This window comes from Charadrius vociferus, unplaced genomic scaffold (assembly GCF_000708025.1).
Source record: "Charadrius vociferus isolate BGI_N301 unplaced genomic scaffold, ASM70802v2 scaffold225, whole genome shotgun sequence".
Classification (NCBI taxonomy): Eukaryota; Metazoa; Chordata; class Aves; order Charadriiformes; family Charadriidae; genus Charadrius; species Charadrius vociferus.
The window spans coordinates 224,338-230,192 of NW_009648638.1; positions in this window are offsets into that span (position 1 = coordinate 224,338).

A 5,855-nucleotide genomic window follows, 5' to 3' on the forward strand; every position below is an offset into this window, starting at 1 on the left:
CAGGAGCACGGCTGGTCCTCAAACCCTTGACTGTATGAGAAACAATAAAAGATAAAAAGTAATGAACCACTTCTTGCACTCATTATAGACTTTCTGTTATCAGTATGTATGAGCAAGCAGGCAGTATGCAGGCAGAACTCAAGACACTATCTGAGGGCAAAAAGGATTAAGTTTAAGTTTTAAAAAATCAAATCTGTGTTATTTCACTGAGAAGATACGGTGAGAAATAACAGCCTGCAGATATTTCAGTTGAGGACATCTATAAATAACAAAATGGAGCAAATTTTTTTTGTGATAGTTAATAACAGGAATAACAGGATAAAGTTGAGAAAACTTAGGCAGGTTATAATGCAAAACACCCTGACAGGATCTCAGCTAGGTGTCTGAATGATTGCACCACGGGACAATAAGGCCAGCAAGAAATACCCACTGAAGACTCTCTGCATGGGTGAGAAATGGCATAGGTGACCTCGCGAATCCCTGTCTGTCTTTAACTCTGGAATCCTGACTGTGGGATTTTCCTTCCAGGTTTCTCACAGAAATGGGGTTTCAATTAATTTGTCAGGGCTTGTAAGAAAAAAATATCAGACTGCAGACTGCAGGACTAGCTTGAGGAATTACAGGTTCTGTCTGTGGCTAAAAAATAAACTCAGTTCTTGGCAAGTACCTACGACAATATTACATTGTCTGGCACAAACATCAGCGACAGCAAAGCCAGATGGGTCAGGCAGCTTGTGCAGCCTGGTGGTAGAGGGAGCAGGGACAGCTGTGTCACCACTGCTCACGGTGCTGTTCGGGTGCACGTGGCAGTGCCAGCTCAGTCTTATGTCATCGGCCTTGGCCACCCGCCTCTCAGCAAGTGTCCTCTGCTCTGGGCAGCTGTCCCCCAGCTCAAGGCAGCTGATGGTGCGACTCATGTAGCTGACCCACACACAGTTTCAGGTTTTCCAGTGTATAACTTCTCCTGGGGGGGAGAGAGCACCATTGCCCTGCTCACATGTTTGGACTGAGCACACAATCCTTAGAGGACATAGACTAAAAGCAGCAGCGCTATTACCAGACACACAGAGGTGTGAGAGGCTGTGACAGAGTAGAAGTCCCTTGGGAACCTCTCTAAAAAGGCAGAGCTCTCCTTTGCTGTGGGAAGCAGTAACCCCTGCTAGAGCTCATCCTGTAGCTTTGTCAGCAGCCACGGTAGCAGGGAAGATGACAGAAACCTCTCCTGTATGTTTTTAGTCACAATCTGTTTTAGAAAGCAGGAGAGGAAACAAAGAGCATTTGCTGCTCCATCTGTTTCCGCGTCCCATGCTGCTAAGTTTGGGTTACAGCCAGCTGCTACCATTGCCAACTGGTAATGCGATAGCATGACTGCTTACTTTGCAAGGGAGCTAAAGATGGTACAATGGAAAAAATTGGGATGGGATGATTTTAAAAAAGCCCCATTGCAAAACATCTGGCTTGTTATATAAATTTACATCATGCCCACTATAAAATAACCTGATGATTGCCGCTTAAAAACACATATTTTTACAAATAGCCAAATATATCCAACTAACTCTTTCCAAAGGACAGTCCTGGGCTATTTGATATCTTCAGTCAGCTTCAAAACACAGACAGGGTTAATTAAGAGCAGGGATGTTTTTACGTTGCCTCATATGTGCTAAGACCATTTTTCAGAGAGGGCTCTCACAGCACACAACTCATAGAACCTCAGCCAGCAACTCCTGCATCCAGGTCAGCCTCGTCCGTTCAATTAGGTATTTGAGACATTTGACACAAGATGTCTGTGCTCTGCAATAATGGAGAACTCACCACACCTGCCTGCCCAGCTCGAACCTCAAGCCCCTTGATGTAGAATTACAGATGTCTTGATCGGAAGGGACCTTTGGAGGTTGTTAGCCCAAAGTCTTGCTTGAAGTGAGACCATCACCAACACTAGGTGGTCAACCATGGCTTTACATAGCCAAACCTTGAAAACCTGCAAGGACAGAGATCACATCACCCATGTGGGTGAACCGTACCCCCTGGTCAACCTAGCACTTTATCTTCTTCCTTTGGTGACAAAGAGCTGCCCACGGTGAGAAATCTTGCCCACGTGTAGGCTCTCACAGTAGTAGCTTGGTAGTAGTTTGAGGTATTTAACATATGGCTTTCACAGTACAGAACATTTTCTGGTATTATTGGTGCTGGGATGATGGGCGAACTGGAGATGAGGTGACAGCACAGCAGTGCCATGCTCACCATGCAAGAGGAGCAGAGCAGGTTCGGTGATGGTAACCAGGGTCAGCCACAGTTGAGTGACTGCTAACACAGTTGGTCGGCCGGGGTCAGCAAGGTGCCAAGCCTGGCACAAGCTTCCCTGGAACGTAGCTCAAGGCTGGGCCGAGGGTGAGGACATGAGCTTAAATGCAGCTCCCAAGAGGAGCAAGGACCCCCTGATACAGCATCTCCCAGCTCATCCTCCCACCATCACTGGTACCCTGGAAGGCTGACCAGTTGCAGCTGCACCCAGTCACTGCTGGCCATAAGCCCAGACACCCAAATCTTGCCAAGCATTTTAGGCATCTACTCCCAGTATCACTGGTCCCTCCTCAACACAGGGTTTGTTCACACCTGCCTGGAGCTGTTACTCCCCCCTTGCTGTATATGGAGACACTTACTGTGGGGCTGGTACTGGGCTGGACTGGTTCCAAGCAGTGCAGTCCAGTTTGTTAACTGGAGGCAGAGCAAGGGCGGTGCCTGCTGGCCAAAACCTCTGGGGCAACATTCTGGCTGCACTCACAGCTGTAGCACATCTGCCTGGGCATTGCCCCATCTCCCCAGCCCAGTACGTGCGGGCAGGGCAGCATCACTGCAATACCGGGCGTTCCTTACCTTCAGCATCACCAGTTCTTCCACACCCACAGATGAGGAAGAGCCCTCATGCAACGTCCTCCACCTGCCGTTTCCTGACGTGGAGTGTGTGCACAAGTACGAAAGTCCGCCAGCTGAGCAGCTTCATGAAAGGGGGGGGGGGATATACAACTCCCGATACAGTTTCTTCCACCTGGGAGCAGCATCTGAAGAAATGATTCGAGCATGATCTCAGGGTGTTGGCTCCTTTTGCAGTTCTTCAGTGACAGTTGTAGGAAATATCCTTTAGCCAAGAACAGGCAGCAAGGGGATACTTTGGCCTGGAAACATTGATCATATATCTCTTAATTCATCTTACAGTGATCTAGCGTTCACAGCCTCCCAATTCATCAAGGCTGTTTCTTCTTGTAGGCAGTGTGGTTTTGTTATTAGCAAAAGAGCCACGGTTTATAACCCTCAGAGACCCTGTGATGTCTTTGCCATGCTCTCAAAGACTTTTCAGACACTTCATATTCACCTCCTGCTGCTATCTTTGGTGTATTGATGGCAGGCATCACGACTGGTGGGCTTGATCTCCCATGTATGTGTCACAGAGTGACCCACCTGCCTGTATCTCTGGAGGAGGACCTCCTTGTGTTACTGTACCAGTTACCACTAGCAGAAGTTTTCCTCAGCCCATGACTGCCTGAGCTATGAAAGCCTCTGGAAAAGTCATTGGAGAGGTCCCACAAAAGCAGCTTTTCCCTTAGCTGCTTAATTTTTCCGCTCTGGGATTTCTCTCCCCCTCCCTGAGTCACTGGTGTTGACACAGCTCATGTCCACCAGTGCATCCTGGCTCTTCTGAAGAGGTGGACCCTGGTCTGGCAGCTTTGCACCTGTGTGCAAGCGACAGCCTCACAACCATCCATCGTGCCTGGTAACTGAACCCTATTTCACCCAGCTTTCCTAGTCCAGCAGTGGGGATCTCTGCTTCCAAGAGTGTTCTTGCTGCCAGTGGGTATGTTACCATCCTCTGGTGGGGAGCTTCTGCCTTAATGGTGGTTTCCTTGCTCTTCATTTTGATGCCCTCCTGTTGTACGACTTTGTGCAAGACAGCACAGGGCTGCTAGCCCATGAGTATGAGTCTGAGATGTCATCTCAGTATGTCCTCTGCAACCTTGAGTGCCTCCAGCTCGCCCGCTCTGGCCTCAAGAGACAGGGGATCTCTTAGCACACTATGTGCAGAATCACATCACAACAGTTTTAGCTGCAGCAGCTAAGCAATGAACTTACAGGTCCGCCTGCAAGCCTGCCAGAGGTGTAGGTTGAAAACAGCCTACACATTATCATCAAACCCTGAAATAGGCAAAATAAAATGAGAACATAGCAGAAAAAATGAATGCTTGTCTGGTCCCTCCTGCAGGCAACTTCTTGTGTACCGACTCAAGTCACTCCTTTTGGGGGAACCTTGAAGCTGGGGCTCTTGCAACCTCCCATCTCCCCAGCTTCTATTTTCAGTCTGTCCAAAGGCTCTCGCTAGCACAGCAATGTCGATCAAGCTGTTAAAGATCTTATACACCAAGTCTGTATCTACAAGAGCCCTTGAACAGAGACTGCTAGGCTTCTATAAGCATTTTCCCAGTATCACTGCTTCCCTCAGAGGACAAGTATAGCCTTTATTGGCAATGGCAAGTAATGTCTGCATCTCCACAAGGAAAGCTGCCAATTTAACCACGTTAGAGGTACACCAGCAAACTTTGGTTTCCAATGCAGACCTGGTTTAACTCTTCCTTTCCTTCCCTGCTACCCCATGCCTCGGTCCCTAGGCTTTGTGGCCCCACAAAACTCAGCCTCCCCTGCCCTGCCCCGCAGCACCACAGGCATCTCCAGCAGCTTCGCAGCCCTGTTGGAGGCCCCACTCTCTGCCGGCCCTGCTGCACGGACCCCCCCAAGTAAGCACAACGCAGCTGTGCATCCAGCCAGCGAGCGGAGCGGCCATGATCTCACTGTCTCTCTATTTGTTATTTAAAAGTGCAGTGGGACTTTCAAGTGGATGTCTTCAGATTAAGTTACTCTAAAGTTCTTCAGTAGTGCCAAAACACTGTCTGCAAGAGAGTACCGTGAGTGCGGTATCACTCTGTGCAGGGACCCCATCCGCTGCCTTGCCTGGGGTCATTAATAAGCTGAACAGAGTCATTTCTGACTGTAGCAGAAAGTTGCTGCATGGTGTGGCACTGGCCCAAAATTACTCTGTTAGTGGCAAAATCCACCGGGTATCAGCCAAGTCTTCGACGGGTCTGAGCCATCCCGGCAGCTCAACCCCCAGGATTTGCCTCTTCATGGGGCTGTCCCTATTCCTGGATAACAGGACCCTGTACAAAGTTCCTTGGGAGCAGTGCTACATTGCAGCAGTCACTGAGATAACAGGGGCTCTGTCATGCCACAGTGCCAAGTGACATACTCCAAACTGGTGGCTGACAGCAGCTGATCTGGTGGGGCTGACCTTCACTGCATGGCTTGTTTATTCAGACTGCCCATGCTGGTGGAGGAACAGGGCTCTACCTTCTCCTGTGGCCTCTGAATTGCTGTTTGTACGCTGATGGTTGGTCCCTGCACATGCAGGGGACACACCGGGTCTTCCTGCACAGCCTTGACCAGGCTACTGTGTGCTCAGGACACACATGAACACGGAAAGACCCCACAATCTGCCCAGAGCAGATTTGCCAGGGCAAAAAAGAGGGAACGCCTCGGCAAACCTGCAGCCTTGCGCCACAGCTCGCCATCCCGCCGTGTCACCTGCAGGGACAGCCCGGCACCCAGCGCGGACCGGGCCGTTTTCTTCTCTGGATGCTGCTTCAAGTCCTACTCGCCCAAGTCCCGCTTCCCACCCCGGCCCCGGAGGACGCCCGGAATACCAGAGGGCAGCGCGGAGCCGCCGGAGCCCCCTGCACCGGGGGGCAGCTGCCCCTTCGGACACCCCTGCCAGCTCCGGGGGCGGCGGGAGACAGCGGCGGGGGCACCCA